The 26,146-nt window shown below is 38.7% G+C and overlaps 1 pseudogene; it reads right to left on the reverse strand.

Moving 5' to 3' along the window:
* Positions 1-10,618: 10,618 nt before the first annotated feature.
* Positions 10,619-24,779, reverse strand: LOC139179673 (T-cell surface glycoprotein CD1b-2-like; annotated as a pseudogene).
* Between the last annotated feature and the right edge of the window lie 1,367 nt (positions 24,780-26,146).

Here is a 26,146-nt window from a genome sequence, read left to right on the forward strand (position 1 = left end):
AGACATAAGGACAAACTTATGAATAGGTACATTTTACTTTACTACTTAAAACTATTTAAGGCTTCATTTTTATTTTACTTATCCATTAATTATTGAGATGTTCAGTTCAGTTCAGTCACTCAGTCATGTCCAACTCTTTGTGACCCCATGAATCATAGCACACCAGGCCTCCATGTCCATCACCAACTCCCAGATTTCACTCAAACTCATATCCATAGAGTCGGTGATGCCATCCAGCCATCTCATCCACTGTCATCCCCTTCTCCTCCTGCCCCCAATCCCTCCCAGCATCAAAGTATTTTCCTAAGAGTCAACTCTTTGCATCAGGTGGCCAAAGTATTAGAGTTTCAGCTTTAGCATCTGTCTTTCCAAAGAACACCCAAGACTGATCTCTTTTAGAATGGACTGATTGGATCTCCTTGTAGTCCAAGGGACTCTCAAGAGTCTTCTCCAACACCACAGTTCAAAAGCATCAATTCTTCAGCACTCAGCTTTCTTCACAGTCCAACTCTCACATCCACACATGACCACAGGAAAAACCATAGCGTTGACTAGACGGACCTTTGTTGGCAAAGTAATGTCTCTGCTTTTCAATAGGCTATCTAGGTTGGTCATAATTTTCCTTACCAGGAGTAAATGTCTTTTAGTTTCATGGCTACAGTTACCATCTGCAGTGATTTTGGAGCCCAAAAAATAAAGTCTGACACTGTATCCACTGTTTCCCTATCTATTTCCCATAAAGTGATGGGACTAGATGCCATGATCTTCGTTTTCTGAATGTTGAGCTTTAAGCCAACTTTTTCACTCTCCTCTTTCACTTTCATCAAGAGGCTTATTAGTTCCTCTTCACTTTCTGCCATAAGGGTGGTGTCATCTGCATATCTGAGTTTACTGATATTTCTCCCAGCAATCAATTCCAGCTTGTGCTTCTTCCAGCCCAGCATTTCTCATGATGTACTCTGCATAGAAGTTAAATAAGCAGGGTGACAATATACAGCCTTGATGTACTCTTTTTCTTATTTGGAACCAGTCTGTCGTTCCATGTCCAGTTCGAACTGTTGCTTCCTGACATGCATATAGGTTTCTCAAGAGACAGGTCAGGTGGTCTGGTATTCTCATCTCTTTCAGAATTTTCCACAGTTTCTTGTGATCCACACAGTCAAAGGCTTTGATATAGTCAATAAAGCAGAAATAAGTGTTTTTCTGGAACTCTCTTGCTTTTTCGATGATCCAGCAGATGTTGGCAATTTGATCTCTGGTTCCTCTGCCTTTTCTAAAACCAGCTTGAACATTTGGAAGTTTATGGTTCACATATTGCTGAAGCCTGTCTTGGAGAATTTTGAAGAGTACTTTACTAGCGTGTGATATGAGTGCAATTGTGTGGTAGTTTGAGAATTCTTTGGCATTGCCTTTCTTAGAGATTGGAATGAAAACTGACCTTTTCCAGTCCTGTGGCCACTGCTGAGTTTTCCAAATTTGCTGGCATATTGAGTGTAGCACTTTCACAGCATCATCTTTCAGGATTTGAAATAGCTCAATTGGAATTCCAACACTTCCACTAGCTTTGTTTGTAGTGACACTCTCTAAAGCCCACTTGACTTCACATTCCAGGATGTCTGGCTCTAGGTGAGTGATCACACCATCGTGATTATCTGGGTCATGAAGCTCTTTTTTGTACAGTTCTTCTGTGTATTCTTGCCACCTCTTCTTAATATCTTCTGCTTCTGTTAGGTCCATACCATTTCTGTCCTTTATCAAGCCCATCTTTGCATGAAATGTTCCCTTGGTATCTCTAATTTTCTTGAAGAGAACTTTAGTCTTTCCCATTCTGTTGTTTTATGTATTGAGATACAATTGACATATAACACTGTGCACATCCAAGATGTACAACATATTTATCTGATACATTTATACTGTAGTATGATTGCCATTGTTGCATTAGTTAGCCTCTGTTGTGCCACAGAAATATCATCTGTTCTAGTGGTGGGAACAAATAAGAATATCATCTTTTGGCAAGTTTAATGTTTGTAATATTAGTTTTGTTGTCTGTAACCCCTGTACTTTATATTATATTAGATCTCTATAAATTATTTGTCTATGAGTTGTAAGAATACACCCTTGAACATCATCTCTCCCATCCCCTGATCCCACCCCTGGCCTTTAGTACCATCACTGTAATGTTTTCCAGTTCAGTTTTTGGTTTTACTTTGTTTCTTCCACATTTAAGGGATGTTATTTCAATGGCACCCCACTCCAGTACTCTTGCCTGGAGGATCCCATGGACGGAGGAGCCTGGTGGGCTGCAGTCCATGGGGTCGCTAAGAGTCGGGCATGACTGAGCCACTTCACTTTCACTTTTCACTTGCATGCATTGGAGAAGGAAATGGCAACCCACTCCAGTGTTCTTGCCTGGAGAATCCCAGGGACAGAGGAGCCTAGTGGGCTGCAGTGTATGGGGTCGCACAGAGTTGGAAACGACTGAAGCGACTTAGCAGCAGCAGAAGCATACAATATTTAACTATATTACTTAGCATAAGGTCATCAAGGTCCATCAGTATTGTTAAAAATGGCAGATTTTCTTTTTTCTCAGGGCTGAATAGTATTCCATTTCTGGTATTTATAGGTTTTTATTTATTCATCCATTGATAGACATTTCGGTTGTTTCCACATAAACATGGAAGTGCTTATTAAAAAATAGAAATGATTGACAAAGGGATTAATGTCCAAAAGATACAAGCAACTCATGAAGCTCAATATCATAAAAAAACAAACAACACAGTTAAAAAATGGACAGAAGACCTAAATAGACATTTCTCCAAAAAAGACATACAGATGGCCAACAAACACATGAAGATATGCTCCACATCACTGGTTATTAGATAAATGCAAATCAAAACTGTAATAATGTATTACCTCACACTGGTCAGTATGACCATCATCAAAAAAAATCTACAAACAATAAATGCTGGAGAGGTGTAGAGAAAAGTAAACACTTATGTATTGTTGGTGGGAGTACAAATTGGTACAGCCATTATGGAAAACAGTATGGAGGTTCATTAAAAAACTAAAAATAGAACCACAATATGACCTAGCAATCCCGCTCCTAGGCATATATCCCAAGAAACCATAATTCAGAAAGAAACATTCGCCCTCAGTGTTCATAGCAGCACTGTTTACAATAGCCAGGGCATGGAGGCAATTTAAATGTCCATCAAAAGAGGAATGGATTAAGAAGATATGAGGGCTTTCATGGTGGCTCCTGGTAAAGAATCCACCTGTCAATCCAGGAGACATGGGTTCAATCTCTGATCCAGGAAAATCCCACATGCTGCAGAGCAACTAAGCTCATAGGCCACAACTGTTGAGTTTGTGTTCTGGAGCCTGAGAGCTGCAATCACTGAGCCCACATGCTGCAAACACTGAAACCCACACACACTAAAGCCTGTGCTCTGCAACAGGAGAAACCCTTGCAATTAGTCCACACACAGAAATGAGTAATCCCCATTACTGCAACTAGAGGAAAGCCCCCACAGCAGTGAAGACCTAACATAGCCAAAAAAAATTAATAAATGAAGTAAAACAGAATCAGAAAAATGAATATCATATATGAACACATATATGTGGAAGTTAGAAAAATGGTAAAGACGAACGTGTTTGCAAAGCGGAAATAGAGACACAGATGTAAAGAACAAATGTATGGATAGCAAGGGGGAAAGTGGGTGGGAGCAACTGAGAGATTGGGATTCACACATATACACTATTAATGCTGTGCAAAAAATAGATAACTAATGAAAACCTATTGTATAGCACAGGGAAATCTAACTAATGCATCGTGGTGACCTGAATGGATAGGAAGTCCTAAAGGGAGGGAATATATGTACATGTATGTTGTTTCATAGAAACTAACACGACATTGTATAGCAACCATACTCCAATTTTTAAAAAAACAGAAATGGAACAAACTTGGAGATTCCTGGTTTCTCCTCAAAGAATATACATAACAATATCTTTGAGAGCACCAGCAGAAAATAAGACCACCACACCAGATGGAGAATGCCAACACAGGCTGAGTAAAAGATTCGGGTATACCCCCTGTTACCTCACCACCAAAAAGAAGAAAAGTCTCACACCCAGCAGGCACAAATTTTGCCTATGAAAACATTTCCCTCAAAACCACAAAGAAGTTTGGGATTCTTGAGCACATCACCCATTGTTCTTGCTTGGCATTGTATACACATATCTCTGCTTCAAACTCTGATGTTCAGGATTGTTTGACTTCGTTGTGCCTTAGGCACATGAACTTGTGTTCAGTAACAATTTTGGCAAGTCATCCAGAACTCTGTACCCAGAGCAAGTGAGTCAGAAGTAGCCCCTTTCCTGAGTTCCCAGGAGGTTTTGGGGCTCATTTTGCTCCAGGCATCTGGAAGAAATGTCCTTCCTGTCAGGGACAGGTGCCAGTAACCCCACAGCACAAGACTGTTTGAAGCCAGAAAATGTCTGGAGCCAGAGTCCACATTCAGTGTAATTTGGGGCTAAGTTGCTTCATCTTGCACAGGCTGGGAAATTCCTCCATTCCATATAGGCAACTTCCCTTGCAGGAACTGAGACACTCAGGTCTCCCTGAGAGCCACTCTGGGTATCTTCCCTATTAAGATCTGGGCCAATCTGTTTGGAGGCCTCCATCTGGGAGTGAAAGTCAAATTTTTAGATTACATTTCCTCTGATTTTCTGTCTATATGACCACAGCTTATTTGCTACCATATTTGTTGTTTGTATATGTGTGTGTCAGTACTTGCATTGGCCAGTTGGGATGTCTTTGGTGAGTAACAGTTCTCCCTATTACATTGGGCTTCACTTGAGGCAGAGCATTGGTTGAGGGTTTTCCTTTTTGGACTAGCCTTGGTCATTCATTCAGCTTCATCTCTGATGGGGCATTTGTTTTTCTGGGACTAGGGAACTGCAATCCTAGGAAAACTCTCTTCATTGCATTGGTATGCGCTTTGGCTATGAATAATTAGGTGTGAGTGATCAGAGCTCTATTCCAGCTTGTAGTTCCCCTAGGATATTTTTGCAAAAAATGGGGGGATCTTCAGCTCTGCTCCCATGAAAAAGAATTGGTATTTCTGTCCCCCTGTGCCTTGATGTAAATGTTCTATCAATGGTCTCAGGAACACAGCTTATCTAGGCCATCTTTAATTCCTAACACTAAAAGTAAAAAAAGAGAGACAGGATGGGGGAGGTTTTTATAAACTCAAAGAAAAAAGCTGTGAGATCTCTGGTTTTGTCTTCCCATGACAATTAGCTTGCAAATGAGTTCTAATTAATGGACTAAAAATAAATGCATACAAATTAAAAACTTCTACATATTTAGGAAATTGATCAGGATAACTCTTAGGTCCACATGATCTAGGAAATATTCCATACTGAATCAGCATTTGGTAGAAAAGCTAGCTTAAGTTTGTTGCTTTGATTTATATAGACATGTCTTTTTTTTTTATTTTATTTTTAAACTTTACATAATTGTATTAGTTTTGCCAAATATCAAAATGAATCCGCCACAGGTATACATGTGTTCCCCATCCTGAACCCTCCTCCCTCCTCCCTCCCCATACCATCCCTCTGGGCCGTCCTTGTGCACCAGCCCCAAGTGTCCAGCATCGTGCATCGAACCTGGACTGGCAACTCGTTTCCTACATGATATTTTACATGTTTCATTGCCATTCTCCCAAATCTTCCCACCCTCTCCCTCTCCCACAGAGTCCATAAGACTGTTCTATACATCAGTGTCTCTTTTGCTGTCTCGTATTACACTTAACAGCAATGACTCTAAAGACATATATAGACATGTCTTTAGAGTCATTGCTGTTAAGTGTAATATTGCTGTTGTACCTAGTTTTATTAGAGATCAAACAAAATTTTATATGATTTGCAAATATATCAGCAAGGAAAATAACCTGATATGATGAAAATGGTGGTGGTTTAGTCACTAAGTCATGTCCAACATTTGCGATCCTATGGACATCATTCATCAGGATCCTCTGTCCATGGGATTTTCCAGGCAAAACTACTGGGGTCAGTTGTCATTTCCTTCTCCAGGATCTTCCTGACCCAGGGATCAAATCTGCATCTCCTGCATTGACAGGCAGATTCTTTACCACTAGTGCCACCTGGGACACCCCATGATAAAAATGTTATTGAGTCGTGTCCAATTCTTTGTGACCCCATGGACTGCAGCATGCCAGGCTAATCCCTCATCACCTCCTGCAGTTCACCCAAGTTCATGAAGTTAATGCAAATGAAATGAGAGTGCTTCTAGGTAAATGCTGTAGAAATAAATTATGTTTGGAAATGTCTATCTAAAATAATCTTTCCAGATATTTGATAACTTGAAATTTTAGAATTTGGTAGTAAGGTAAGAATGTTGAGAACTGATGTTTCAGTCCTAGAACCATGGGATGCCATGTACTATGAATACCAGGGAGGATGCTTCACCAAAGTTAGACCATTTTTGGCAGCCCAGTCAACCCTGAATGCTGCAGGACTCTGATTGGGGACCTAGATATGGACCAGAGAAATAATAATAATAATAGGCATGACTTGCTATATAAAGAGGGTATGGAAATTTAGAGACAAGGAAGCCATATTGTTGGTGTACAGCACAAGGTAAATGGTATAAGAACAGGAAGGAATTTTACTGTCTGGGTTGCTTCTGGACCCAGATGTAGTAAAATGATGTAAGTTATTGAATAGATAGATCACTCAAATAAAATAAGTTACTGAAATAATAACTAACAAACATTGGTTTCCTTTTGAAAAGAAAAGAAAACAAAGGACTATTATGAATATGTTTGGTGCCACCTCTATAAGAAAGCACACATTTTCAGAAATTACTGTTGCACTTTACATTTAGAAACCTACAGAATGCTAGTAGGAAAGACAGTTCATAACTGCTTCTTGGTTTTCACTAGGAAGTCCAGGAATCTACTTAAGCATGCAATTAAAGGTAGTAAATAGGGGAGACATTGTAATATGCCAGGAAAATTGAATCCATGTTTTCAATAAAAGAAGGCACAAGGAATGGAATGACATTTAGTTAAAGAGAAAAAGGACAATTTTTTCCTAGTACTGGAGGTTTCTAAATGGAAAAGAGCCAAAGTAATGAGGACCAAAGTGATATGGATAAACCCGTAGAAGGTTTGTGAAAGGAAACACTGAGAAGAATTGTCCTTGATCAGGATTCTCTAAGATTGGGTTGAATTTAGTTGGGTAAATGGATTTTGTTGGGATTGAGCTTAGGCAAGACTGAATTTGGTTTCTCTGTTAAGAGAATAGTTTTCTTGGAATGCTTCTTTTGATAACAGATTGTGTGAGTTTCTTTGTCTTTAAGTGATTTGTATTTGCCTTTGAAATCTTTTCACTTTAATTAAGTGTATAAGTATAGTTTGACAGATTCTAAATTTTGACCTCCAACTAACATTGAGATGCTTCAGAGGAATTCTGAGGCATCTAAGAGAAATACTGTATTAACCAGGAAAATCTGGTAAATTAAATTATATGGGAGTATGGTCAAGGAATGATGAGCCTTCTCAGGTTATACTGTATGGATAAGTATTATTAATACAGATATTCTAAAAATTACATGAAATTTGTAAAAAGTTGTTATGTCCTCATAAAATGTTACCAGTCATAATTCTGCTTATTGTAATCAAATTTCTTTACCAATGACATTGTAATTAGGCATTTAACTGTGGACTTAAGTTTTTCTGTCATTTAAAGACAGATATTGTTGCACTCTAATGCTTCTGCCAAAGTGCTTCATCTTGAAGTAGACTCATAGAAAGGAACTTTTGACAACTACAAGTCTCTGATAAATTTCAGATTATACCACTGAACTAGGTAAAAAATTAAAGAAACCTGGGGAAACCTGGTGGCTTCATAAAAGTTAATAAAAGAATTAGTTACTGAGTGAACTGGTGATTATGATCATAATGTTTATGGGGTATTTTGTCTGGAATATTATTGCTTTTGATCTATGTTTTCCAGATAAAAGTAAGCCCTTCCCCTCAAGCTACTATGACTTACAGCAATTAAGTAAAGTAGACCTCTATGGGTAGAATTGAAATATTGTTCTTTTCTCTCTGCCTGCTCCCTCCAGAAATTGGAGAGTGTTGGGTTCTGAGCAGCTTTATCTGGTGAATGTGGAAGACTATCTTCTGGCCTGTAGGAGACTCTAGCTGTCTTGCAAATTCAGTCTGAGACTCCTGAGGAGTTCCACAACATCCAGTGTGGAGGAGCCTATGTAGTCAATAGACTGGACTTATTTTGGAAATAAATTAGTCTTGATTTGGCCCTGTTTGATGGAAATAGGGTAATTAGAGACAAAAATATTGTTTTAATACATATTAAATTCTTGTTTTGTTGAAGTTACTATGTTAAGCACTCTTTTACCCTCATAGTCAGAAAGAAAAAAAAAGTTATCTCCTGGAGTTATCACAGAGTATAGCTACTCATGGTGTATAATACTGCTTGCTTTAAGTCTGTTGCCAAAAGCACATGTATAGTGCTTATGTGACAATGGATGTATACAAATGGGTGTAGTGGGTATATATAAAATCTTTCCCTATTAACATATCTCTGAGCTTGTTATCTGATCAGTTTTCCAAAATGTGAATAACTAAGTAAATATAAAGGAAATCTAGAACAAAGATACATAATCTACACCTGGGGCAAGTAGTTGAATCACCTCAACCTTGACAAATGCATATTTTGATCATCAACATTTTCTATTGAAAGACCTGTAATCAAAAGGGGAAATCTGCACATACTGAAGTAAGGGGAATTAGTCTGGTTTATACAATGCTTAACTTAACCTTTATTGACCAAACTGTCCTGTTTTGTGGCCTTTCAGATATGCATTGTACATCCACTTTGGTCACTGAAGACAAAAATACATTTAAAGTCAAAAAGAAAGTTACTGGTTCAGACATCCAAGGTAATACCAGGTGGTCATTGTGGATGTGATTTCAGATATGTTACTGTATTGTTGAGTTTTCTGAACTGTGTCAAACTTTGAAATTCCACTAGCCATTCTCAAAGCAGTGTCTGCTGGCAGCTGGTAGATGCAAATTTATGTTTTCAAGGTTTCTTCTGTATCAAATTTTTAGACAATAAGATTCTATAGATTGCTGCTGGCCAAAATCTTGGCCCTCTCTGCCCACTGAAGGCTGAATAAAAAATAGAGACAGTTTGGAGGAAATACAAAGGTGGCTTTAATTTTAAGCTGGCAGATAGGGGAACACAGTAGGCTCATGCCTCAAGAGCTGTGCCTGCCTCCCTGAGGAGTCTTGGGTGTGTGCATGCTCCATCGTATCCGACTCTTTGCAATCCCATGGACTGTAACCCAACAGGCTCCATGCCTGTTGGGTTACATGGGATCTGTCCATGGGATTTTCCAGGCAAGAATTCTGGAGTGGGTTGCCATTTCCTTCTCCAAGACTTGGATTAGGGCCCTTATAAAAAAGACCCCAGAGAATTAGCTCACCTCTTCTGCCTTGTGAGGTTACAGTGAAAAGATGGTTATGAACCAGGCAGCAGGCCCCCACCAGACTTAGAACCTGACCATGTGAACACACATGGTTTGTTCCAGCTTCCCAACTTTTTAAACTTAAACTTCTGTTGAAATAATTTTCTTTGATGGGAGGAAAAGAGATAATTAACCAAATTTAAATAAAATCACCTGTAATGTTTCAATACTACTATTCAAAAGATACATGCTATGTTTAATTTGAAAAGCATATGTTACCAAAAAAAATGTCCGTAGCTTCTATCCCATTTTACTGTTATTTAGAAGTAATTCATTATTAGAAATACATATAATGGATAATTAGAGATAATATGATATTATAAACAATCAAAATGTTTAAATACTGAAGTCTCCAAAAAAAAAAAAAAAAAAGAATCCATTTACTTTTTAAAACCCTTTTTTAAAAGAGGCTTTTTAAAAAGATTTTATGAGTACTTCAAAATATTATTTCTGGGGGACTTTCCTGGTGGTCCAGTGGCTAAGACTCCAGCTCCCAATGCAGGTGGACCAGGTACAATCACTGACCAGTCAGAGAACCAGATCCCATGTGCAGCAACTAAGAGCTTGCAGGCCACAGCTAAGGATTCGTCATACTGCAACCAAGACAGAAGATCCCACATGCCACAACTAAGGCCCTGTGCACCAAATAAATAATTGTTTTAATTATTTTTAGAAAATCTCATTAATTCAGACAGTGCTAATGTGGATTTTGCTGTTTCCTGAATGCCAAGCCAAGATTAGCACTGGAATGTGGATGAGCTAGATAAACTAAAAGTATAAAGAAAGTCTCCTAAGGCCAAGAAATTACTTTTCAAACTATTTCTGAATATTTAAAAAAACCCACTTTTAAAGGAAGCTGTTTCAAGAATGCAATAATTATAAAGTATATATTATTAGCACATTTAAAATATTATGTAAGATATGGAATTCATTGTATGAATATATATGTTTGAAAATCTGTAATTTAGGCTTTCTACTAAAGACAGTGAAGTCACATTTCTCAATTCCCTCCACCCAAGACAAACTTCACTTCCATTATGGAGCTAGAAGAGAAAGGGAAAAAGAAAATTTATGATCTTACCATATTTTAATTGACTCTATCATAGCTACAATTGAACTGAGCCAGCAGAAAACATTAATAATAAAACTAAATATAATTACTACTCATTCAAATGCTCCAACTAAATTGAAATAAAGGCCCACATATAAATTCATTCATGTAGAACATGTATTCTTTTTATTAAGCTAAAATTAAGTTATTTCTCAGCAAGTAAATATTAAAAGAAATACTGCACATCTTTTAGGTTAATGGTTTAAACGAGCACTCTCTATTAGTATTAAATTTTAAAATGATTAATCACCACTCCAGGTACTTATCCTAGAACACATGCACAAAAACCATGTACTGATACAAGGATGTTCACTGTTAATAACAGCAAACGTACAGAAAAAAAGAAGGTTGAGTCAACCTTGACACCTTCATACTGTTAAATACTATACAACAGTTTAAAAGACTGTACAGATAGATCTATTTCTACAACCATGCAAAGGTCTCCAAGATGTAATGTAAAAGCAAGTTGCAAAAAAAATATTTACAATATGACATCATACATGCAGGTCACACACATACACACTCCTACAGCATTCCTATATTGACACATGTGCTTGTGAGAATTCAAAGGAAAATACCTAGAAGAATATTCAGGAAACAGAACATGTTACCTCTCTAAGGGTGTGTGTGTGAAACGAATGGAAGGAATCATAAGAATTTGTGCTTCATTTTTACAAGGAGAATGTACTCATGTCACTTGAGACACTAAAAAGCAGGAGGAAAGAAAAAAATGCCTGTTAACTTCTCTCAAATAATCACAAGCCAGAACTATCAGGTGTAATGAGATTTCAATTTCTTTCATTGATTTTAAGTCAAAACCATTTGACTTAAAATCATTTAAATGACATTTATAGCATTTAAATGACATCAACAAATACCTAAAAGTGAAAAAAATGGTAAGAAAAAAAATTTAATGATGTTGTTTTGCCTTCAAATTAAAAATAAAAAAGAAAGAATAGAGTAATGATAAGACTGCAGAGGAAGGAAGAAAAAAGATTCTTACTAAATCCATCCACTTTTAGCTCAGGCGTGACCCAGAACCATGAGAAGTCTAGGGGATTATATAAGATGTGAGTTCAAAGTCAGGAGTCAGGGGTGAGGAACAAAGATGTTAGGATCTTGATTTCTTTCTCGTGCCTCATTTCAAAGACAGTCATAGTCTGACATAAGTAATCCAATAATTGAGTCTGGCAGTTCAGTGGCTCAGCAGTCTTCTTTCTGATATGTAAAAAAGAACCATAAGAGGAAGTGTGTTCTAGAGGTAAGCACCAATACAGATATAGTTAGTCTAGAGTCAAAGGAAAATAAGTGTGAAGTTTAGCTCCTGCTGAGTTTGGGGGCAGAAAAGCAAATAAACTTAGTTACAGACATTCAGAGTTAGGAGCAGTTAAAGTAAAGAAAACTAGGAATGTTCAGCCCTGCTCACTATTCTCTTTATCTTCTTTGTTCTCAGGAAAGGGAAAGAAAATAACTCATCCCTCCCCCTTTTTTTTTTCTTTTCACTGCAATAAGATCACATGTTAGCAGAGAAAAAAAGAGACTTGTAATGACCAGTAGGTCTTATTCAGTCAGTTTGGTTCAGTCTCTCAGTCGTGTCTGACTCTTTGCAACCCCATGAACTGCAGCACGTCAGGCTTCCCTGTCCATCACCAACTCCCGGAGCTTACTCAAACTCGTGTCCATAGAGTCGGTGATGCCATCCAACCATCTCATCCTCTGTCATCCCCTTCTCCTCCTGCCTTCAATCTTTCCCAGTACCAGGGTTTTTTCAAATGAGTCAGCTCCTCACATCAGGTGGCCAACGTATTGGAGCTTCAGCTTCAGAATCAGTCCTTCCATTGAATATTCAGGACTGATTTCCTTTAGGATTGACTGGTTTGATTTCCTTGCAGTCCAAGGGACTCTCAAGGGTCTTCTCCAACACCACAGTTCAAAAGCATAAATTCTTTGGTGCTCAGTTTTCTTTATGGTCCAGCTCTCACATACATACATGACTACTGGAAAAACCATAGTTTTGACTAGACAGACCTTTGTCAGCAAAGTAATGTCTCTGCTTTTTAATATACTGTCTAGGTTGGTCATAGCTTTTCTCCCAAGGAGCAAGTGTCTTTTAATTTCATGGCTGCAGTCACTAACTGCAGTGATTTTCGAGCCCAAGAAAATAAAGTCTGTCACTCTTTCCATTGTTTCCCCATCTATTTGCCATGAAGTGATGAGACCGGATGCCATGATCTTAGTTTTCTGAATGTTGAGTTTTAAGCCAAGTTCTTCACTCTCCTCTTTTGCTTTCATTAAGATAGCTCTTATTGTGTATTTATTAATATTAGTACCATATCAGAGATAAAAAGCTACTTATGTAACCAGGAGATGTTAATTTTAAACTCATGCTGGATCTGCTTCTGTGACTTTAACCCTCATCTTGCTGTTTTTGTTATTGTAGACATACATAATGGCCTGCCTCAGAGAGATAGCCTGAGTCTACCCACAAGTGAAGGACTGTAAGGAAGTGAAACTAACACATCCCCCTGCCTGAAGCTCACCATTCTAGAGGACATTTACAAGAAATGAATAGCCTTTTTACTTTGTTTTCTCACCTTCCACCCCATTTTTGATCCATAAAAGAACCTGGCATCCAGGCCTCTGACAAGATAGTTATTTTGAGGCACTAGCTTGCCATCTTCTCAATCTGCTGCCTCCCAAATAAAGTTCCTTCCTTCTCTCAATGCCCTGGTCTTAAATTTATTGGCCTATCTGTCTGATGAGCAGAGCGAGCTTGGATGGTAAAGCTTAGATAAAAGACTGGATACAAGTCTCCCCAAGATGCTAGGTCCAGACTAAGTTTCATGTTTATTCTCTTGAATTCCTTAGGTAATGACATCTATTTTCTCTATTAAAGTCAGTTTTAACTGAGTCTGTTGCACCAAAATGGCAGGCTAAGGGATAGAGGGGTAATCATACCAGATGCAGATCCAGGACTTGGAACACATGAATATTTCTAATTTGGTGTCCATTCCCCAAACTGAGGCAGGACTATGTCCTATTTCAGTAGGAAGTACCCAGAGTGGTTCCCCTCTCATTCCCTGAAAGATATGGGGAAGGTTGAAAGACAAGGGGCAATTGAAACCCAGTCCCCCTAAACCTGAGATCCTCTGCTGAGTTGATGATTATCCTTTATACTCAATACGTTATTTCCTTTCTTATCTAGCACTTGTTCTCAAGATTGAGAAGTTTAAGAAAAAAAAAAAAAAAAGCAGGAGGGATTGAAACAGAGCAAGATCTTATGAGACCATCCTGGGCATGAAAGCCTTTCTTTTTTTTTTTTTTTTTTTTTGGGGGGGGGGTGGGGCGCTCATCCGGTATCTGAACTGAAAGCCTTTCTGTCTCCCACTTCTTTTTTGTAGAAATTACTCCTTCAAACAGTTGCTAATCAGGAAAAGGAGGGAAAGAAGAAGCAAAGGAGGAGCAATCAAGAAACAACAGGGTGACCTTGGGGAAGAGTCCTGGTTTCTGCTTAAGCAATAATATACCAATATCTTTGAGTTCTTCTATAGGAAATAAAGCCCCCATCCCAGGGGGAGTATAGCAACTTCAGGCTAAGCAGATGACTCCTGGAATCCCACCCTGTACTTCACCACCAATCCATCAGAATAAAGTCACACCCTGCAGCCCTTACCCCAAATATTGCATATGAAACCTTTTCCTCCAAAATCATCCACGTGTTTGGAACTTTGAGCATGAGCCTCCCGTTCTCTTTGTTTGGCCCTGAAAAAACTTTTCTCTTCTCCAAAATGTGATGTTTCAGCTTGCCTAACCTCACTGTGCACTGGGCACACAAACTTGTGTTCTATAGTACTATTATTTGTATGACCTTCTTTTCAGTAGCGCTTGACCTTTGGTGTGACCACTTCTGGCACAGAGTTCTTCAAACCTTTGGAATTTCCTAAGTGTTGAAAATAATCAAGCTATTGTCTGTTAAATAATGAAGTGACCTTGGAAACTACCTTTATGACCCTCCTAAATAAACCTTGAATTGAATTCTATAACTGATAGTTCAATTTGCCTATGTAATGAAGTCTCCATAAACAACCCCTAAGAATGATGTTCGGAGAGCTTTCAATTTGATAAACACGTTGAGATACAGGAGAATAGTAGGCTTAAAGTGGTGCAGAAACATCATTACCTTACCCCATATCTTATCTGACACATCTCTTCCATCTGGCTATTACAGTCCTTTTATAATATGTAATCTAATAAGTAAATATTTTTCTGAGTTCTGTGAGATACTCTAAAAAAAAATCAAATCTAAAAAGAAGGTCATGGGAACTTCCAATCTATTTGTGATTGGTAAGTCTGATTGCCCTCCACAGTCTTGTAGGTCTGAATCCTTAACCTGCGGAATCTGACAGTATCTTCAGGTAGATAGTGTCAGAATTGAGTTGAATCACAGGACCCTTAGCTATTCTGTTGTAGCCACACGTTCCAGGAAACAAACTCACTCAGAAAGACAGTGCAGATAATGGAGTGCAGTTTATTACACCCGCGGGACCAAAGCAGAGTCTCCTCTTAGCCAAGGACCCTGACCAGTTTTTGTGAAAACCTTATATACTCTAAGTGTACATGCACAAACCCACCTCCCCAAACTCCCTGACAATCAAAGTTAACCCATGATTCATATGTCTTAAGCCTAGGTAGTTAACAGTGGACAATTATCAATAGGCCTGTGGTCATACCCCAATAAGCATAATAGAATGTATGATTCAATTCGGTTACACAGATAATTAGGGTATTCTTTTAGCAAAGGAAGACCCCTGGGGCTCTTCCTTCCTGGGGCCTGGATTTCCAGTTGGTATGTCATTTCCATAGATACTGGGCATACAGCTCAAAGTCCACAGTCCGGCCCAAGCTGGAGTCCTACTTTCAAGATAGGGCCTGTTCTGTTTCCTCCTTCAATTCCAAAGTGTTGCTTGTTGGACGTGTGGAGAAATCGTCTCATTCATAAACTGGAACTTTATGAGCAGAATCCTTGAATCACAACAAAATAAATGCAAAAAGAGTAGAAGGAAGGAGATAATAAAGAAAATGATATGATCATAGCAATAACCCCCACATTAAGACTCCCTCAGGATCCAGTGGTCAAGAATCCACCTTGAAATGCAGGGGATGTGGGTTAGATCCCTGCTGGGGAATAAGATCCCACATGCTGTGGAGTAACTAAGCCCATGTGCTGCAACTACTGAGCCCATGTGCTGCAACTACTGAGCCCATGATACAACTAGCAAATAAATAAAAATACTAAAAATGGAAAAAAGAAAGAAAGAACAAACCAAAATGTAATTATTGAAATAATGTATAAAATTGGTAATCTCAATTATCAAAGAAGAGAGAACCAATTTTCAATTTCTGGTTTTAAAAAGGGGAATACATAATTGTGAATTCTATCCATATTAACGTGATAAAAAGAAGATATGTGCAAGCCAACAGTAAGTCAGAAATTTGAACAACTTAGACAAGTCCTTTAAAACCTAAATTACCAAAGAAGACACAAAGAGAAATAAATGATTTGAAAAGAGCTCTTTTTATTTTAAAAAATTATCTGTGAAATTTAAAACTCCCTCCCCTCTAAAAAAATTTCCAACACCTGAGTCTTCACTACTGAATTTTATTGACTACTCATGTAAAAAATAAGTATATAACAGAAACCATCCATGAGAACAAAAACAGAGGACAGAATTCTTAACATGTTTTAGGAGGGAGAAATCTTCAACTTACCAAAGAAATTATAAGACCTAAAAAAGCATTATGAACAAAATGAAATATAATTTTCCACATAATACATTATGAACAAGACAGATAAGTTACAAAAACAAAATTTTGTTTTACCATTTGAGAATCAATGTATACTCATGACATTAAAGGAAAAAAAATATGTAAGATGTTTTGTCATTTCACTATAAACTCTAATGAAATTCAATAGTCATCCATAATAATAATGATAATAAAAAAATTAACAACTTTGAAAGTGATAAATCTGATTAAAAGTATATATAAACACATTAATTATCATAGCTAATATTAGCTCTTGAATTATTCTTATCCAATACAAATAAAAAGAGAAGGATGCCAGCTGTCAATTCTATTCATCAGTGTACTGGTCTTTATAACAAGTGCCATTGGGCAAGAATATGCAATAAAAGATAGTGTGAAGATTGAAAAGAAACAACTGGAATTTTCACATTTAAACCTGTCATAAGAGTGCACATCAAAATTCCAAAAAGACATACAGATTAAGGGTTAAACTTAATAAATTAATTTAACAGAGATACTGGAAACAGGACAAAATATTTTTAACATATTCCTATATATTAGAAAGAAAAATCACACAAACACATCAGAAGCACACAAGCTCTCAAATAAAAAGAGTTGAGGAGCCCTTATAGTCTGAGACTGAAGATCTATTACAGAAAGTCAATCATCCAGAGGTCATAAAGTCATGAATAAATTAAAGTTTTCCAAGGTAAGGACACTTAGAGGAAGGTAAGGACACAAGTCCAAGAAACTACCTTTGAGGAATGTGACTTGGCGGAGGGAGGAGAATAAGAAGAATAAAGAAAACAAAGATAAAGAATAAAAAGGATGTGAAAAAGCTGTTGCAAGGCATCAGAAAGCAGAGTAATATCAGAATTTTTAAGCAAGTAAATATTCTAATTCAGTCCTTTTAAAAGGAAAATGAAATCTATTGTGCTCATATAACTAAAATATCCCGAGATAGGTTGGTCTCCAGATCTGGTCTTTGATGCTGTCATCATTCTGTTCTATTTGTGAGCTTCATTCCTGAGCCAGTTTACCTATGGAACAAAATTCAATAGCAACTTTGAGACTTGAAGAAATCATACTATCCAGATGAAGAGTCCCTTCTTCTTCAACCAGCAAATTTGCTTCATTTAAATGGGATCACCAATTATTCCAACTAAGTGATGATGGGGGAGATGAAATTCTGTATATCATCTCAGACCCTAGTTTTCATCTGGAATCAATTTTGCCCCCTAGGAACATTTGGAAATATCTGAAAATATATTTGGTTATTATAACTGGGAAGGTGCTACTGGCATCCAGTGAGTAGAGGGCAGGGGTGCTGCTAAAAATCCTACAGTTTATTGAACAATCCTCCATAACAAAGAATTATCCAGCCCCAAATGTCAATAGCTCAAAGCTTAAGATATTTTTAGACAAGAGGTTCTTAAAATTAAATGTGCATTGGAATAACCTAACAGGCTTATTAAAATACAGCATTCTAGTTCTCTTTCCAGGATTTTCTGAGCTCTAGAGTGGGGCCTGTAAATGTTTTTATCTAACAATCTCACAGGTTCTACTGCTGCTTGTGGTCCATAGCTCACACTCCAAGAAGTACACCAATCAGAACCCTGGCCTTAGCTGAAACTGTAGTGAAGCACAGGTAAGTATGCATACCCTATAAGATGATTTGGGGTTTAATGCATCCTAGAGAAATAACAGGTTGTGCTAATTGATGAGGGAAAAAAAAAAAAATATATATATATATATATATATATATATATATATATATATATATGCTTTCATCCATTTCCTACCATGACCAAATCCTAAAGTCTGTTTTGTCCTAGTATAACTGGGTGGCAGGACTGCTTCTAGTACCTCTGGCTCAAAATTTCTCCCCTCTTCCACTTTCCTACTGTTTTAATTAAATGAGTTTGGACTTTTTAAATGAGGTTTCTAGAAAATTATGGAATAAGCAAAATAATCAATAAACATAAACAAAGGTCAAAGATAAAGTGAAGTCACTCAGTCGCTCAGTCGTGTCCAAGTCTTTGCGACTCCATGGACTGTCGCCTATCAGGCTCCTCAGGCGACAGTCCATGTTGGTGACAGTCCATGTAGGCAACAGTCCATGGCGTTTTTCAGGCAAGAATACTGAAGTGGGTTGCCATTTCCTTCTCCAGGAGATCTTCCTGACACAGGGATCAGACCTGGGTCTCCTGCATTGCAGGCAGACACTTTACCATCTGAGCAACAGGGAAGCTGGATAAAACTGACTTGTTAAAGCAAAGATAAATGTTTCTGAGAGCAAGTAAAGCCCTCTTGACCCTTTGCTTGAAGATTTCACAACCCATTTCCACTATTACCCTTCAACCATCCTGCCTGTCACTCATTCTAACTGGTAAATGAGAAACAGGATCCTTTCTTGATTAATCTCTATTGTAAACCACAGTTGTAGTATGGACAGAGCTGATTTCCTTGAAAGGAGTTCAAGGTAGAAACAAGGAGAGCACAGCATTTTTTCCCTATATGTGAATATTTTAGTAGAAATATTTAGAAGAAAATAGAGAATATGAAGTCAAGAGGAAAAAAAGTGAAGAGATGACTTGGGGGGCGGGGCGGGGGAAGACTAGTAATGTGGCAGTTATAGCAACTCATATTATTTTACTAAAGAAAAACATAAGAGATCTTGCCAGGGGTCCACAGAGAGCAAGCTCTTCTCTCAAGTAACTGATAAGGAGAAACAAAAGAAAAACAAAAAGAACTGTCAAATTCTGGATACAGAGTAAAGTGGATCTCTGCAGTACCAGTCAAAGGAGGGTCTCCTTTCACTGTAGCACTAAGGAAGGCTTTCTGGAGTAAAAGCTGCTCGGCTGACCCTCATGGTTAGAAAAGCAATCTACAGATTCAACACAATCCTTATCAAGCTACCAATGGCATTTTTCACAGAGCTAGAACAAATAATTTCACAATTTGTATGGAAATACAAAAAACCTCGAATAGCCAAAACAATCTTGAGAAAGAAGAATGGAACTGGAGGAATCAAACTGCCTGACTTCAGGCTCTACTACAAAGCCACAGTCATCAAGACAGTATGGTACTGGCACAAAGATGGAAATGTAGATCAATGGAACAAAATAGAAAGCCCAGAGATAAACCCCATGCACCTATGGTCACCTTATCTTTGACAAAGGAGGCACGAATATACAGTGGAGAAAAGACAATCACTTTAACAAGTGGTGCTGGGAAAATTGATCAACCAACCACTTGTAAAACAATGAAACTAGAACACTTTCTAACACCACACACAAAAATAAACTCAAAATGGATTAAAGATCTAAATGTAAGACCAGAAACTATAAAACTCCTAGAGGAGAACATACGCAAAACACTCTTTGACATAAATCACAGCAGGATCCTCTATGACCCACCTCCCAGAATATTGGAAATAAAAGCAAAAATAAACAAATGGGACCTAATTAAAATTAAAAGCTTCTGCAAAACGAAACTCTAAGCAAGGTGAAAAGACAGCCTTCAGAATGGGAGAAAATAATAGCAAATTAAGCAACTGACAAAGAATTCATCTCCAAAATACACAAGCAACTCCTGCAGCTCAATTCCAGAAAAATAAATGACCCAATCAAAAAAATGGGCCAAATAACTAAACAGACATTTCTCCAAAGAAGACATACAGATGGCTAACAAACACATGAAAAGATGCTCAATATCACTCATCAGAGAAATGCAAATTAAAATAACAATGAGGTACCATTTCACGCCAGTCAGAATGGCTGCTATCCATAAGTCTACAAGCAATAAATGCAGGAGAGGGTGTGGAGAAAAGGGAACCCTCTTACACTGTTGGTGGGAATACAGACTAGTACAGCCACTATGGAGAACAGTGTAGAGATTCCTTAAAAAACTGGAAATAGAACTGCCATACGACCCAGCAATCCCATTGCTGGGCATACACACTGAGGAAACCAGAAGGGAAAGAGACACGTGTACCCCAATGTTCATCGCAGCACTGTTTATAATAGCCAGAACATGGAAGCAACCTAGATGTCCATCAGCAGACAAATGGATGAGAAAGGTGTGGTACATATACACAATGGAATATTACTCAGCCATTAAAAAGAATACATTTGAATCAGTTCTAATGAGGTGGATGAAACTGGAGCCTATTATACAGAGTGAAGTAAGTCAGAAAGAAAAACACCAATACAGTATACTAATGCATATATATGGAATTTAGAAAGATGGTAATGATAACCCTGTATGTGAGACTGCAAAAGAGACATAGATGTATAGAACAGTCTTTTGGACTCTGTGGGAGAGGGTGAGGGTGGGATGATGTGGGAGAATGGCATTGAAACATTTATATTATCATATGTGAAACGAATCACCAGTCCAGGTTTGATGCATGATACAGGATGCTCAGGGCTGGTGCACTGGGATGACCCAGAGGGATGGGATGGGGAGGGAGGTGGGAGGAGGGTTCAGGATGGGGAACATATGTACACCCGTGGTGGATTCATGTCAATGTATGGCAAAACAAATACAATATTGTAAAGTAATTAGCCTCCAATTAAAATAAATAAATTTATATTTTAAAAATAATAAAAGTAAAGAAAATCATCCAAAGAGAGTGGAATTATACTTAAAATGTTCAGCAGCTCTGCAAATACAATTATCTCAGCGTAATCATAGTTAGTTCATTTTAACAAATCACATTTCAGCAGAAACAGACAAAAAATTTAAATAAGAAGTCAAAGTGATAACACCATGAAGTCATGTACCTCATTTCACTTATTTCAAGGTATATTCTTTCTTACCTATCACATCTACAAAATCTCAGTGGATCCTACTATTGATATTGTCTCATAAAAATAATTTTATTTATGTTTCTGCTAGTGCATAAATTATTATTCATCTTAAAGCCTACAAGAACACTGATTTAATCAAATGTGATGATTATTTGTTGAAATATGATTAAATTGAAACCTAAGCTGATAACTTGAGTTTCTGGGTTCCTGGATATTTATTCCAAATGGAAAAGGAGACATGGTCAGGCCTCACAAGATATTCTGATATGACCTGTTAAGAACACAAGCAAAAAATTGCTCTTCTTGAGAGATATTTGTATGCCATGTTCACAGCAGTGTTATACACAATAGCCAAAAGGTGGAATCAACCCAAAAGTCTATTGAGAGATGAGCAGGTAAACAAAACAGCCATTAAAAGGAAAGAAACTCAATACACTCCACCACACAAATGAATTATGAAGATATAATGTTAAGTAGAATAAGCCATTAGCAAAAAACACAAATGATTTCAATTCTATGAGGTACCACGGGTAGATAGATTCATATAGACAGAAAGTGGAATGGTGATTGCCAGAGCCTGAGGGAGAAAGGATTGGGGAATGTGATTTAATGGAAGAGACTTTTAGTTTTTCAAGATGAAAAAAGTTCTAGAGATTGGCTGCATAAAACATGTATGTACCTAATACAACTAAACTACACATTTTTAAATGGCTAGTGCAGTAAGTTTTATGTCATGTATATTTTACCGCTTTTTTTTTTTTTTTTTTTAGATTTACCTACAAATGAGAATTGGAGAAGAAAGGAAAATGATCTAGTGGAAATATTGAGACTAAAGGGACATAATAGTAATAGATAAAATGGAAGGAAAGAGTAAAAGGATGAACAGAAAAGAAAGGTCAAAAAAAGAAAATTCACCAGCACCTCCAAACCATATCAAAAGGATCAAGGAAGGCAATATTATTGCCACAAGTATCAAGCCAATGGATGTGGAGCACCCTGGCAATTGGGAGAAGACCAAAATAATAGCACTTCAAACCCCTTCTCTAGTTCTCCAGGCCTTCTTGCCCACCTGAATGTCAACACAACCATGACCTATTCTGGATGCATTGGCATCTCTGGTTCCCTTTCTCATATTCCCAGAGGTCTCATACTCACAACCACCCTTAGTCTCTCCTTCTTGCCACATCCCACCCAGACTACAGTCTTTCATTCTTATCTATTGTGTAGTTTAAAACAGCTATTTTCATACCTCTGGCACTGTAGTCCTAGAAATAAATCTTAAACTCTGACTCTCTCTCTGTCTCCCTGAATCTCTCTCTTTCCTCCCTGTCTTTCCTTTCTCCATGCCTGTCTTCCTCCCTCCATTCTTCTCTCATCCATCAAATCCTTTCCCTTTCTTTGTTCCCCTCTCTGTTCTTCAGGACCATTTCCTCCCATCCCCAGTCGGGCCCCAGTTCCTTCTCACCCCAGTACAGGATGATGTCCTGGTCTCCTAGACTGCTGTGCTTCACTCAGCAACTCAGGCCAGCTGCCTCCCCAGCCACCACATCCAGGGTTACTAAGAGATACCAAGTCCAGTCTGCATTGAGCATGATGTCTCCTTGCTGAGTGCCAGGCTGCTCCTGCTCACCCCTCACCCACATCACCCGCACAGGTTTGGCGTAGAATCCTGAGACATGGCACACCAGCAGTAGGCGGCCAGGCCCGGGAATGGGGCCACTGGACAGCCAGGCCTCAGGCTTCACTGGGGTAGGGAGCAACAGTAAGAATGTCAGATTATGACTCTAACTCAGAGCATACTAACTCAGAAATTTGGACAGTTACCTCTTCCACTTCCATGGGAACCAAATCATTTATTAATTAACCCCTCTCTACTTAGGTACTTCCCACTTTTGAATTTAAAGGAAGTAGTGGGAGGTGAAATAGAAAAGTCTTGTAGAGAGAACAAGACTAACCTTGCCTCTGCAGTTCTGCCTTTCCTGTGTCGAGAACACCCAGGATATTGAGGACAGGTTTCTGACATGAGCCTCTCAATGATATTGGAGATGCCTGGATACTGAGTCATGCGTGCACAAAACTTCTGCCCCCTGCTGCCACTGTCTGGTGCAGACACACAGGAATGATTCTGGATCCTCACAAAATCCAGTCCTCCTATAGCTCCTCTCAAAGAGCTTCCTATGGCCTTCCCAGAATGCAACCCACAGCTTTCTATCACCTGGATCACAAAGGGGTCTGTGTAAAGGAAAACAGAAGTGAACTTAGTAAAATGCAAACAATGAAAAGAAGGATGGGGAAAAGGCATAGGACTTTAGTTTTCAGTGGCGAGAAAGGTCTGATGTGAAATGATAACTCAAAAACCAATTGCAGTATTCAGGACTTTTCAGAAAGAAGAGCACTGAGGAGAGGTATGCATATCATAAATGGTACGGTTAGGCTCTTTTAAGGATGTACAATAGACAGGAAGGGAGAAGAGGGGCAACGTGTGATGGAGTCAGAAGTGCAGCATTCCATGGTGTAGGGAATGGTTACATGTAGAGAAGGGATTGGGCAACAGATGCTTGAAGACGTTGATTAGAAGAGTAGGAAGTCACACTTTACATCACTCGGGCATGAAGTAGAAAAAGGAGGCTCTTCCTTGGAGTTTTAGAGAAGCAAGTTACATGCAAGTAAACCAGGAAATGGCTACAAAGGAGGAAATTCATGTGTCACACAAGAATGCAAGAAATAGGAAGAATCTGTGAGACTGGGTGGATATGTGGAGTCAGAGGCCGGAGACTATTCTAGACAAGTGTGTACATGCAGTTGGATAAAGAGGGGAAAGGAGAGTAATAGCCTGAACCAAGGGAGAGAAAAGTCATTGAGAGTGTCTTCAGGTCAGAGGACTGTACTCACATTCCAACGAGAATTCATTAATGTGGTTCTGCACTTCCTGGATGAATCCGATGAAGTAGACTCAAAACAGGTCCTCCAATTTAGTCATCTCCTCATCACTGAAGTTGCTTTTGGACCAGGGTTTCAGGAAAATGGCAGTGCCCGAGTCACTCTCCCAGCCATGAAGCTGCAAGTCATCCAACCAGCCTAAGCCTTGATTTGAACCCAGGTTCTTTTGGCATAGGCCAAAATCTGGTTGAGATAGAAGGTGGTTGGCTCCTGGAACACTGTAGAAGGATAAGAAGAGTGAGGGAAAATGTAGAATCAGGATGGAATGAAAAAGAACCCAGAGTCTGAACAACAATATAGAGCTTGAAACAGTTTCCTGCCCCCAAAGCTTCTGGTTCCATCCCCAGCCTCCAGAATAGAGGAGAGGGCTGGAGACAGCAGAGCCCAGACCCATCATGGTAGGTGCAGCATGCTTTTATGCAGAACCCCTGCACCTGTGCTGAGAGCAACCAGAGTTACTCTTACCGCCCTCATTGTTACTACCCGGGATGATAAACACTAGTAACAGAGTAGTAGAAGCAGCATTTCATTGGGAAGTAGAATTTCTAACTCTCTGAGCTGGTATTTAATCTCTAATTTCAGCACACCTTTCCCCCAGAATTCTAAAGTGACTTCATGTTTTCCCCAACTGACAAATCTCTGGCCTACGTTGCACACCACAGAAAAACTATATCTCCCACTGCTCTCTAGACTCCCACTCTGCCTCTCATTTCACTCCTCGGTCTCAGCCTCCTTTATAGTTACCACCTTGGAAAGGCTCCCATGTGATATTGAAAAGTTATTTCACCTTCCCAAACTTTTATTTTCATATCCATTAAATAGGAGGCTGTTGATGGGTGGGGCTGTGTTCCCTCCCTGCTATTTACCTGGGACCAAACTATGGTGGAGGTAATGAAGATAATGGCGACCTCCTTCAGAAGGTCCCATGCATGCACTGCTGCACTCAGTACCCTCAACCCTGTAGCAGGCCACCGTCAACCCATGCTTCCACCAGAGTCTCCTGGACACTTATGGGCAAGGCTGGGTCAGTCTCTTGTGGGGTCACTGCTCCTTTTTCCTGGGTCTTGGTGCACACAAGGCTCTGTCTGTGCCCTCAAAGAGTCTGTTTCCCAGTCCTTCAGACTTAGATTGAAGAAAGATATCAGTCCTTCAGACTTAGACTGAAGAAAGTAGGGAAAACCACTAGACCATTCAGATATGACCTAAATCAAATCCCTTACAATTATACAGTGGAAGTGAGAAATAGATTCAAGGAATTAGATCTGATAGACAGAGTGCCTTAAGAAATATGGATGAAGATTCATGACATGGTACAGGAGGCAGGGATCAAGAACATCCCCAAGAAAAAGAAATGCAAAAAGGCAAAATGGTTGTCACAGCTATTTCACAAATAGCTGTAAAAAGAAGAGAAGTGAAAGACAAAGGAGAAAAGGAAAGATATACCCACTTGAATGCAGAGTTTCAAACAATAGCAAGGAGAAATAAGAAAGTCTTCCTCAGTGATCAATGAAAAGAAATAGAGGAAAACAATAGAATGGGAAAGACTAGAGATCTCTTCAAGAAAATTAGAGATACCAAGGGAACATTTCATGCAAAGACGGGCACAATAAAGGACAGCAATGGTATGGACCTAACAGAAGCAGAAGATATTAAGAAGAGGTAGCAAGAATACACAGAAGAACTATACAAAAAAGATCCTTATGACCCAGATACTCATGATGGTGTGATCACTTACCTAGTCAGACATCCTGGAAAGCGAGTCAAATGGGCTTTAGGAAGCATCACTACAAACAAAGCTAGTGGAGGTGATAGAACTCCAGCTGAGCTATTTCAAATCCTAAAAGATGATGCTGTGAAAGTGCTGCACTGAATATGCCAGCAAATTTGGAAAAC

The sequence above is a fragment of the Bos indicus genome, chromosome 3, assembly GCF_029378745.1.
Source record: "Bos indicus isolate NIAB-ARS_2022 breed Sahiwal x Tharparkar chromosome 3, NIAB-ARS_B.indTharparkar_mat_pri_1.0, whole genome shotgun sequence".
NCBI classification, from domain to species: Eukaryota; Metazoa; Chordata; class Mammalia; order Artiodactyla; family Bovidae; genus Bos; species Bos indicus.